Here is an 11626-nt window from a genome sequence, read left to right as displayed (position 1 = left end):
TCCGGTCCTTAAGTGGATAATTATTAAGCAAAAAATAAAATATCCACCAAAAGAAATCTCTAGTTGTGTGAAAACAATGATAAAAATGTAGTTTGGGTGCAGTCGTTGCATGACCGCGTAATTGTCATTCAAAGTGCGCCAGCGCTTAAAGCTGAAAATTGGCATGGGCAGGAAGGGGGGCAAAAGTGCCGGTATGGAAGTGATTAACAAAAGAAAAAAATGGCATCAGATGCTCACTTGTGATTAGAAAATGTTTCTATCTACTTATCATCTATTTCTGTTTTTCCAGGTTTGGCTGCAGAGCAATACGGGAAGATTTGGTTCCTCCAGATAATACCCAGCTGAGTGTATAACATGAAATGTGGGTGTCCCATGTATGATTGCCGTTGTGTTTTGTGTGTTTTCCTCATTAAAATCCATGACAAGGATTGGTGTACTGAAATTTTTGTTGCTCAAGCTTGTGCATTCATTTATTAATTCATTTTACGTTCCCTGGTTCCTCCTACCCCTCCCCCCCTCATTAACACACTAATTCATTTTTAACCACTTCACATGAATTGATGTACCTGTACATTCATTTAGATATGCAAAGGGCCAGTGTAGGGTTCATTTAGATAAGCAAAGGGCCAGTAAATGTAATATTTACGAGCCCCTTCCCTGCTCTCCATCCTTAAACATCCCCCACAGCAGCTGGGGGGAGAGGAAAACTCAATTTCATAGAGGGCCACATCAGCATTATGGTTGTCCTCACAGGGCCAGTGTTATTTGTAAGAATTGCACTACCAGTGGGAGGATCTTAAAGGGGCAATAAATACCAAGAGTGCATTATGTGAAGAGTTCAGGAGTGCGCTATGTACCAAGCACAGGATCCTGTGGTGTGCTACGTACAGAGTGCAGGATTCAGTGGTGCGCTGTGTACAAAGTACAGGGTCCAGGAGTGTGGTACATACAGAGTGCAGGGTTCAGGTGTGCGCTATGTACAGAGTTCAGGAGTGCACTACGTACAGGTGCAGGGTTTTTAGCAGTGTGCTACACACAGAGTGCAGGATTTAGTGGTGTGCTATGTACAGAGTGCAGGTTTTAGCGGTGCTCTATGTACAGAGTGCAGGGTTTAGCGGTGCGCTATGTACAGAGTGCAGGGTTTAGCGGTGCGCTATGTACAGAGTGCAGGGTTTAGCGGTGCCCTATGTACATAGTGCAGGGTTTAGGGGTGCGCTATGTACAGAGTGCAGGGTTTAGCGGTGCGCTATGTAGAGAGTGCAGGGTTTAGCGGTGCGCTATGTAGAGAGTGCAGGGTTTAGCGGTGCGCTATGTAGAGAGTGCAGGGTTTAGCGGTGCGCTATGTAGAGAGTGCAGGGTTTAGCGGTGCGCTATGTAGAGAGTACAGGGTTTAGCGGTGCGCTATGTACAGAGTGCAGGATTTAGCTGTGCGCTATGTACAGAGTGCAGGGTTTAGCGGTGCACTTTGTACAGAATGCAGGGTTTAGCGGTGCGCTATGTACAGAGTGCAGGGTTTAGCAGTGTGGTATGTACAGAGTGCAGGTTTTAGCGGTGTGCTATGTACAGAGTGCAGGGTTTAGTGGTGCGCTATGTACAGAGTGCAGGGTTAAGTGGTGCGCTATTTACAGAGTGCAGTGTTTAGGGGTGTGCCATGTACAGAGTGCAGGGTTTAGGGTGTGCTAAGTACAGAGTGCAGGGTTTAGAAGTCCGCTATGTACAGAGTGCAGGGTTTATGGTGTGCTAAGTAGAGTGCAGGGTTTAGAAGTCCGCTGTGTACAGAGTGCAGGGTTTAGGCATCATGTACACGCTCTCACGTGTGTGCATTAAGCAGGTTAGATACTGACCCATCGAGAGCATAAAAGAACTGTCAAAAGACCTGGGTAACAAGATTGCCAGAAAGAAGCCTATAAAGCGCCAATGCCACAAAAAAGCCTGGGTACAACACGCAAGACAACAGCTTGACACGCCTTACAGCCTCTGGCATACTATACTCTGGAGTGAAGGCTTCTTTCTAGCAACTCAACCATGCAGCTCAATTTTGTTCAAGTATCGTCGTATTGTGCTCTTTGAAACAACCATACCATCTTTTTCCAAAGCAGCCTGTATTTCTCCTGAGGTTACCTGTGGGTTTTTCTTTGTATCCCGAACAATTCTTCTGGCAGTTGTGGCTACAGTCCTCCTTGGCATACCTGACCTTGGTTTGGTATGAAGAGATCCCAGGCCTACCGGACCTTGGTTTGGTACCAAGAGATCCAAGAATTTTCCACTTCTTAATAAGTGATTGAACAGTACTGACTGCCACATTCAAAGCTTTGGATGTCACGCTTACCCCAAACTCAGGTGGTCAGACACTAATAGCTGGTTACTGGGTCATTCACCTATAGCAGCCCTCCCTTCCCATAAGGTAAGCAGGCCTACCGGTACTCGGTTGCCCCCAGGACTTATATACAATGCTATAGTGCCTGGCCACCACGCCAGGGCAGGTGCAAACTGAGCAAAAACTTAAATAGAAAAGACAGAGCGCACCAGCTCCTAGTGCAACAACGTTTATTGTTTAACATTAAAAGACAACAAAGTAACATAAAATACTCACATTGTGTTCAGAGAACAATAGCATCTATGTAAAACTGTAGTGGCTCTCCCATGTGTAGGGCTCAAGGCTGGATCCAGGGTAAGCTGACAGCCAAAGTTCTTAGTGTATCGGTGTGCAGCCACCTGCAGGCTGCACACAAGCCACCCTCACACAACAAGGATCCTCTGATCACCAGGAGACTCTATCGAGAATCGAGGATACACATCCAAGTGATCCTCGTGCAGTGCCAGCTGGTACCTAATGCTAAGGTTGCTAACATATTTCAGAGGGCGGGGCCACCTTCTTCAGGTCTGCCCAATGGTCTCAAGGGGGCCCATAAGCAGTGTCATTCATATGGTTAACAACCCATTCCATGTCAGACAATAGGCTTCTCCAAGGAACATATGATTACTAATTAATTAGCAAGGCAACTTAGTGTGCAATCGCGGCGTGCATTCACTTATCATTAACATTAACCCCTTCTATGTTATGTGCTACAAACGGTTATGACAAAACAAACACAAGGGTGCACCGGCCTAATGCATTATCCTCTAAAAAGGTTTATTCAAATAAAAGGTATAAAAATACTCACAAACGAGTTCTTGATAAAAGTATATCAAAATAGGTACATTGTCGTCAACATCGAGATCTAAGGGTGTACCGTCCCATGAAGCTGGAAAGGCTTACGCGTTTCGAGGCTAAGCCTCTTCGTCAGAGCCTACGACAAACGGTTATCTTGCTATCAAACCTATCCTCTAAACTGACTAAGAGAACATACATTTAAATCACTTTTTACAAACATCTATTTAAAAGCATCTATTAAAAATCCCTCTAACAGAGGTAGGTGCATGTTATGTATGAAGAAAAAAAAAAGCCTATAACGTTCCAACAGCATGCTTCTTTCATAAAAAATCTATACAAAATGATATAATGGATATATGTAAATTCATGAATATAATTCCTATATCGTGGTGAAAAACACACAAAAACATCTGAACTCACAGTAGGATCGCAATAGACTGCAAGGCTACCGACAAAATGTGTTTACCTATATGACACTGAGTTGGGTCATTACAACCACTACAGTATCATTGAATAACAATGTTATATGTAATAATTACGATATAAGTAAATATTATATGATTTCTATAGTTTTTATAGTATGGTTTCTACAGTTTCTGATACAACCTGCACATCCAGCTCATATGGTATACTACCCAACGTAAGCCATGTGAATGTGCATTGGAAATAGTTCAATATAGTCACACAATATATGTCTCTAAGCACGGGGACACTGGTTGGCAACATGTGCACGTGTGAGAGGTGTACAAGAGCACGCATAAGAAGACGCAGCCTCCCCACATGTGCACCCCCCATACAAACCCACATGCCCCCGCAACCCCCACAGTGAACTTGCCTACTATGGTATAGCGTGCCTAATGTCACCCTACTGAAAAGTAAAAAGAAAAAGAAAGAAAAGTAAAAGGAAAACAAAGAAACTGGTACAAAGAAATGTAAAGGATGGCACTAATTTCTAAAGCCTTCTAATCCCCCCCCCCCCCCCCCCAGGGCTCATGGAATTGAGAGTAAATATCCAGAAAGTTTCTCTGTGACATAATCTAACAGTATCTTTCACCCTCTGGCAACTGCATAGCGACCCACATAGTAAAGACCACATGGACACCTCAGTCCATAGACAACATATTGGGTGTCACATGTGATAAACTGTTTAGTCTTGTAAATTTTCCCATTTTTATCCTTAAACTCTTTTTTTATGTGATGGACTCCGGACACCCTGACTAGGTATCTCCACCAAGAAGCTGCTTCCTAAGCTCTGGAACACGAGACCCGTGAATCTAGCTATAGTTACCCCAAGAACTAGGCAATACCAGTTTTGGAGCAAACCAGAATAAGAACTGTTTATTCAAACACAAGCACAAAGAGATATACACGCTGGGACAATCCCCCCTCCCCTTTAGCAGCTAATCCACATACATATATACAGTATCTCACAAAAGTGAGTACACCCCTCACATTTTTGTAAATATTTTATTATATCTTTTCATGTGACAACACTGAAGAAATGACACTTTGCTACAATGTAAAGTAGTGAGTGTACAGCTTGTATAACAGTGTAAATTTGCTGTCCCTTCAAAATAACTCAACACACAGCCATTAATGTCTAAACCGCTGGCAACAAAAGTGAGTACACCCCTAAGTGAAAATGTCAAAATTTGGCCCAATTCGCTATTTTCCCTCCTCTGTGTCATGTGACTCAGTGTTACAAGGTTTCAGGTGTGAATGGGGAGCAGGCGTGTTAAATTTGGTGTTATCGCTCTCACTCTCTCATACTGCTCACTGGAAGTTCAACATGGCACCTCATGGCAAAGAACTCTCTGAGTATCAGACAAAAAGAATTGTTGCTCTACATAAAGATGGCCTAGGCTATAAGAAGATTTCAAAGACCCTGAAACTGAGCTGCAGCATGGTTGCCAAGACCATACAGTGGTTTACCAGGACAGGTTCCATGGTCGACCAAAGAAGTTGAGTGGACGTGCTCAGTGTCATATATGCAGAGGTTGTCTTTGGGAAATAGACGTATAAGTGTTGCTAGCATTGCTGCAGAGGTTGAAGGGGTGGGGGGGGGGGGGGGGGTCAGCCTGTCAGTGCTCAGACCACACGCCACACACTGCATGAAATTGGTCTGCATGGCTGTCATCCCAGAAGGAATCCTCTTATAAAGATGATGCACAAGAAAGCCTGCAAACAGTTTGCTGAAGACAAGCAGATTAAAGACATAGAATAAAGGAACCATGCCCTGTGGTATGATGAGACCAAGATAAATTTATTTGATTCAGATGGTGTCAAGCTCTGGTCTATGAGACACTCCTACAATATTCTTTCAACACAAACCACACATAAAGAACCCAGGATAACAGGGGTAAAATGAAATGCTGAGTCCAGAGTGATTGTACAGCGAGTCTGATTAGTGCAGACCCAACTGGGGGTTCTTGGTCACCCTGTGCCCCTAATAGACACAAGGTGACTTACACATAGGAGGGGTCTGGGAAGCTGGACAAGGAGTTCCCTGACCCCTCTAAGGTAATCTGGGTTCCACAAGCCCCCAGCCCAAAGTGACTCCTGTCACATGCCACATGTGATAAACTTTTCTGCACATGAGGAAATTCTTCGTGATGTCCTACGCAAACATTGGCCTATTCTCACACAGGATTACACGCTAAATAAATACGTTAAACCTAGACCCGATTTAGTCTTTAGAAGAGCCACATCCCTTAGGGATAATCTTGTTAAAAGTCACTATACAACTCAGAGCCCTCATTGGGGTAATAAAAAAGGCACATACCCCTGTGGATCCTGCAGTAGATGCCCTTGGATCCACAGTGGTAATGGTATCCGCTTGCCCAATGGCCAATGGCTAAAATCTAAACAATATGCTGACTGTAACACACAGGGACTGGTTTACTTAATGACTTGCCGATGTGGCTCTTACTATGTCGGTAAGACAATACGCAAACTAGGACAAAGAATTGGGGACCATGTGTATCATTCGGAGGGAGGCACATACCAAACTAGTGTCACCAGACACATTAATCTGTACCACAAATTTGACAATTCTGCTGTATCATTCTTCGTCCTAGAGGTTATCCCCCAGGATCCCCGTGGGGGTAATTGGGACAAACGCATTCTTCAAAAAGAATGCTACTGGATTGAAACATTGAACGCTACACAACCCCCAGGTATCAACGAAATGATTACTTATAAACCATTTCTTGGCTGAATATGCGGCATATTATTATGCCTCGTATTCTGCATGGTACCATCCGGGACCCCCATGGAGGGATCCGTACGGCCGCTTGTTGCAGCCGCGATCTACATGTATATGGGACCAGTTTGGACCATGAGAGTTTCCCTCGACTTACATTCAATCGAGGGATCACTTTAAACAGCTTTATCTTATATATATTGTATCAAACAATATATGTCTGTTTTTTTCTTCTTTATATTCATATTTATTATTTTTCCTTTTTCCCTGGATCTGCTAACATCTATTTATCACTACTGATCAGCAACCAAAATTTAGACTATGTTGTAATAATTATTGATATGACAGGCTACACAGAATTCTTTGTGATGCCTAGTACTAGCTATTGCTGGTGCCGCTATGATTGGGAACAATCTCGGCACCATACAATATACCCTTGAACACATGTTTTTTTGCAAATGCTTTTCTAATATTGGTGTCCTACGTTCATATATGTATATGATGTTATATTGCTGTATTTTTCCAATGTTTTATTTCCCATCCATACAGGATTTGATGTCCGCATTGGAGCTTTGTATGCACATTCACTGTCCTTCGCTGCCCGCTACCCAACTGCGGGGGGCGGTATCACTCAGCACTCCCAACGGATGTGTGGTCTCTGGACTGACAGACTTACTGGGCTATGTCCCCGCCCATGTCTGATCATGTGGCTGCGTACAGCTGCTTTTGCGGTTGAGTATCACGCAGCACGGCGCGCGCCTGCGCATTGACGAGCGCCGTTAGAGACCTGACCCGACGTGATGTCGTCACTTCCGCCCGGATGTGCGCACACACGCCGGGTTGAGGGGACGCTCATAAGGTGGCGGGCGAACAATTCCCCTGCAGATGCCGGGGTGTACACAAGCAGACCAGACACGAGGTAAGCGCTGGGGAGCAATTCTCTGAATATGACAGATCGGCATATACCTAGACTCATGCTCTCCTAATTCATACATAACTTGCCTTTTACCATACAGATATCCAAGTGCCTCTCACCTCCTCAAAGGGAGCCTCTATCCGGAAAACCTATATATCCCTCCATAATTGCTTACATGCAAACTTGGAGCCAAAAAAGAACTACTTGGGATATCCAGATGTAATTATAGATACACTTGTATACTCCTAACTAAAGTTTGGTAAGCTCCAATCCCAATAGAGCTATGAATCCTTGCAAACCTAGGGCCCTTTTTGCTACGGTATTACATAAATATTCTTATGCTCTACAGAAAGAAGTGCCACTTTGTCTGGCCAAACAACCCCATGGGCATTCCATGAGCTACCAGATACCGATACTATCACATACAGGTATTGTGACAACGTCACACATAACCTTTATTATCTAAATCACGCTACCTTAATGACCCCCTCCACATCCGTGGGTGAGGCGTTCACTGGGTGGCTACCCCTGCATGTGTTATGGTGGTGGGAGCCCCGGACCAGTATGTGTTTGTGCATGCAAATAACTCCTCTGTATAAAACTGTTGATTACAATGTTCTCATAATATATTTCTATTACACAGGAACTCTAAGGCAAATCAATATATTGTATAATCTTACACCCCTGACGAAGCGGAGTGTTGAAACCCGCGAAACATGTTGGGTTAATGCCCGGTACCCTGGTTTGGGGTTACCGGAGCTTGCATAACATCTATACTGCCTGCAATGTTCAGAACTGTATGTAATTGATATGACTATGATGGTAATCTGTTCTGTACAATCCTTTATTTTATAATCTCTTCTCCTTATTTTGTATGTAATTTTTAATGGAACAATAAAATTTATATATTTTTATACATGGTGGTCTTTCCATCGTTGATCTAAGTACCGTTAAAATCCCACTAGCCCTCAACCATTTTTCTCTCTTATCTCTTCTTTTCTTTAATATTATTTCCTTCATCCAACTTTTTTTCCTTTTCTTTTCCTTTCCCCCCCCCCCCTTTCCTCTCCCCTTCCTTTTCATTCCTCTTTTCCCCTTTACTTTCTCCTCTTCTTTCCTTCTTCCCTCCCCATTACCTCTTTCTTAGTTCCCCTGCTTTTTCCTTTCATCTCCCTTTGTTTCCCTCTTCCTGCCAACCCTATATTTTCTTTTTCTCTTTCTGCATTCCTTCCTTTTTCTTTTCTCCGGCGTGTGATTCTCTCACTCCCAGGCTTTTAAGTTCCTCTTTCTATGCTCAGTTTTCTTTTTTACTCTTTCTGGATCTCTCCCACTTCAAACACGGTGTTTGTGTTAGACCCTCACACCAGGTTTTTCACTTAACTCCTTGGTTCTTTACATGTGATAAACTGTTTAATTTTGTAAATGTTCCCATTTTTATAATTAAACTCTTTTTGACCATGTGTTATAAAAGCACAAGTTTTACAATTAGAATTTTTGCATTTATATGTGCCCTGAAAACTAAACATAGAGGAAATACCACCATGTTTGGGCTGTTTTTCTTTAATATTATTTGGTTTATACAACTTTTGATGTTCCTGGCCCTACTACAGACAGTGTTGGGCCTTGATGGTAAGATGTTATGGAGAGCTGTATCTTATACTAAAATGGGACAATGTTTTTGGAAGATGTTTTTAATTTGCCAATGTTGGTCATTATAGTTCGTAATACATTTTGTAGAAATATCCCTAGAGCTCTTTTGAGATTTTTGGGGATCATACCACCATTGTACTTATCAAGGTATTTAATTGAGGCTTCATGGTTAAGTTCTTCCTTATATCCCTTCTCCATAAATTGTTTGGTGTAAAACTGTGCATTGCTTCCTGTAATCTGAAACATTAGTACAGTTCCTACTCAGTCGATGGGTATATTGTGTTACCAACTGGATAGATGACAACTCCTATAATGTAAACAGGAGTTTACAGCAGTTTCCATAATGTTTTGGAAACGATGTTGCCCCCATTATCCCAGGTTAACAGTAAATCCAAGAATACTAAATGCTTGGGATCTGCTACAAATGTGAACCGAAAATTGTATGGTTTGTGGTTGCAGAAGTCTACGAACACAGGGATCACATCTGCAGGACCATTCCAGGTGATAATAATATCATTAATGAATCTTCCATTATAAACCAGATGTTTGCTGAAGAGATTGTTCCTATAGATGTGTTTCTCCTCCCAAAACCCATAAACAAATTTGCATAAATAGGTACAAAATGAGCTCCCATCGCTGTACCGGATTTTTGTAAAAAAAGAGCTATTTGGAATTTAAAATAATTGTGTGTCAATGCAAACACTGTGCAATTACTAATAAACTGGGCTTGAAAAGGGTTTAAATAATCAGTATTCAAAAGAAAATAGTTCAATGCTTCAATACCTGCTATATAGGGGGTTGATGTATATAGAGAACATATTTCCGAAGACAACCACATGTACTCAGAAGACCATTTGTGTAGCCCTACCCCAATTAGGTGGCTTATTGCATGGGTATCCTCTTCATTTCTTCGGCCCTGAGCCTGCTCCGACCCAACTGATGCTAATTGTTCTGTCATTCTGAATGATTGAGATCACAAGGATTGCAATGAAGAATCAGTTTACTGCTTTTGACTTTTGAAATAAACAAGAGTGTACAAACAGAATTAAAGATAATGCAAATGTTACTAAGGACGTAGATCCTGAATCCCCAACCAAAGATTTAGGTTTAGTTGAGCACCCCGGATCTGGAACACAGGCCACACATGCATACACAAATAAATGCGTATGTATGCTAGAGGACTGCATTCAGCAACGATTAAAACCCAATAAATTGTATTGATGTACTTAGAGAGTGACCACAGATTAGAATAACTACACTTAATAACTTAATGTAGAACACACAATATAACAATGCTGGATTACTATCAGAGTGCACTCTGGGTAATAACGGGGCCCCCTTTATACTGAATTGCAAACGTCTCCTGGAGAGTGAGGCCTCACTAGTCTTTACCGGCAAGGAAAACCCAACAATCCAAGGAAAGTAATTGTAATCCAATAAAGGTAATGATGATGAACTGTATTACCCCAGGCAATCAATAATTGTAATCCACAGAGATGAAGGCAAACAGATCCTGATGTGTCCCAACAACTAACAGCCTAAGACTGAATAGAGGGCTTGAGGCCTAGTACACCCACCTCACACTATATGTATAACTGCAGTGTCCAGTGGTTTAACTCTATATCAGTATGGCCTTGTTGAAGCAAACAGTTTGGTAGTTTTGCCCTAACTCAGCCTAGGTCTGTAAATAATGCAGATGTAGATACTGGATGTCTCTCACCCAAACCGGGAGCTCTGCTCTCCACTGCGGCCAGGCCCTGCTCTTCTCAGCGTCTCCTTCTGCCTGCCAGCAACCTTCCGCTCGGTCACGCTACCCAGACTTCGCCACACACTCACACCACTCGCTTCCGCTCCGGTGCCCGCCACTAGGCCTCGGCCTATTCTCCTGCGATCCGCAGCAGCTCTTCCCCTTCCTTTCAGTGCGCAGTCTTCGAGGCAAGAGAGCGAGAATGAATCCTGCCCCCCTTTATAAAGACACTCCCAGCAAGCTCCGTGCATCCCATTGCTCCCTGGGAGAAGAGTCTCTCTCTCTCAGCAGTCTTTGATCCTGGCTCCTCCCGGACTACATCTCCCATAATTCCAGAGTCACTGTCTTTGCAGAACTTTAATAACAGATAACAGTTTGAACAATGCCAGCCCTGAGACCCGGCTACATCTGTAATGTTCCAATAGGTCCAGTACATGGGTAGAGTCTCTCACATATGCAGGAAGAGATGTTACAATGGGCTGCAAAAAGTAGTCAACGTATTGAGAGATGTAACACGTAAGACTATCCATACTGGCAATAATTGGACATCCTGGGGGAGAGGTGGCATTTTTATGCACTTTTGGAATGGGATAAAAATACGGTTTCACATAATGCTCTCTAATCAAATAACTTTTTTCTTTTAATCACATTTTTCTTATATGCCTCATCTACCATACTATGTAATAGTGGTTTAAAGATGGGTAAAGGGTCTCTACTGAGTTTCTGGAACGTATCTTTATCAGAAAGTAGTCTGCAAACTGAGCAAAGCAAACAGGTACTTGCGGTTGGCAGACAGGCAAAATAGTTCAATAACAGTCCATATAAAAGGCAAGCAGAGTTCAGAGAATAGCCGTTATCTGATCCGAGGTCATACCCCAACCCAATCTAGTAGAGCAAGGCAGACAAACAGGCAGCTTGGTCAGGTATTACACATTCAATCACAAGCAAAAGATTGCA

The 11626-nt window shown here is 42.8% G+C and overlaps 2 protein-coding genes across 2 annotated transcripts in view; one reads left to right on the top strand and one right to left on the bottom strand.

Moving 5' to 3' along the window:
• LOC309550903 (antileukoproteinase-like) overlaps positions 1 to 302 on the top strand; it is a 17888-nt gene extending 17586 nt beyond the window's left edge. The window contains exon 4 of the mRNA XM_082251289.1: positions 290 to 302. The gene's annotated coding sequence lies outside the window, so the exon portion shown is untranslated. The remainder of the gene's footprint in view (positions 1 to 289) is intronic.
• Positions 1 to 11626, bottom strand: part of LOC309550900 (3-galactosyl-N-acetylglucosaminide 4-alpha-L-fucosyltransferase FUT3-like) — a 1045386-nt gene that overhangs the window by 834208 nt on the left and 199552 nt on the right. The gene's annotated exons all lie outside the window — the stretch shown is intronic.

This window comes from Pelophylax lessonae (assembly GCF_965119305.1).
Source record: "Pelophylax lessonae genome assembly, chromosome: 3".
Classification (NCBI taxonomy): Eukaryota; Metazoa; Chordata; class Amphibia; order Anura; family Ranidae; genus Pelophylax; species Pelophylax lessonae.
The sequence above is the reverse complement of the archived record's forward strand: the minus strand, read 5'-3'. Positions and strand labels throughout refer to the sequence as shown.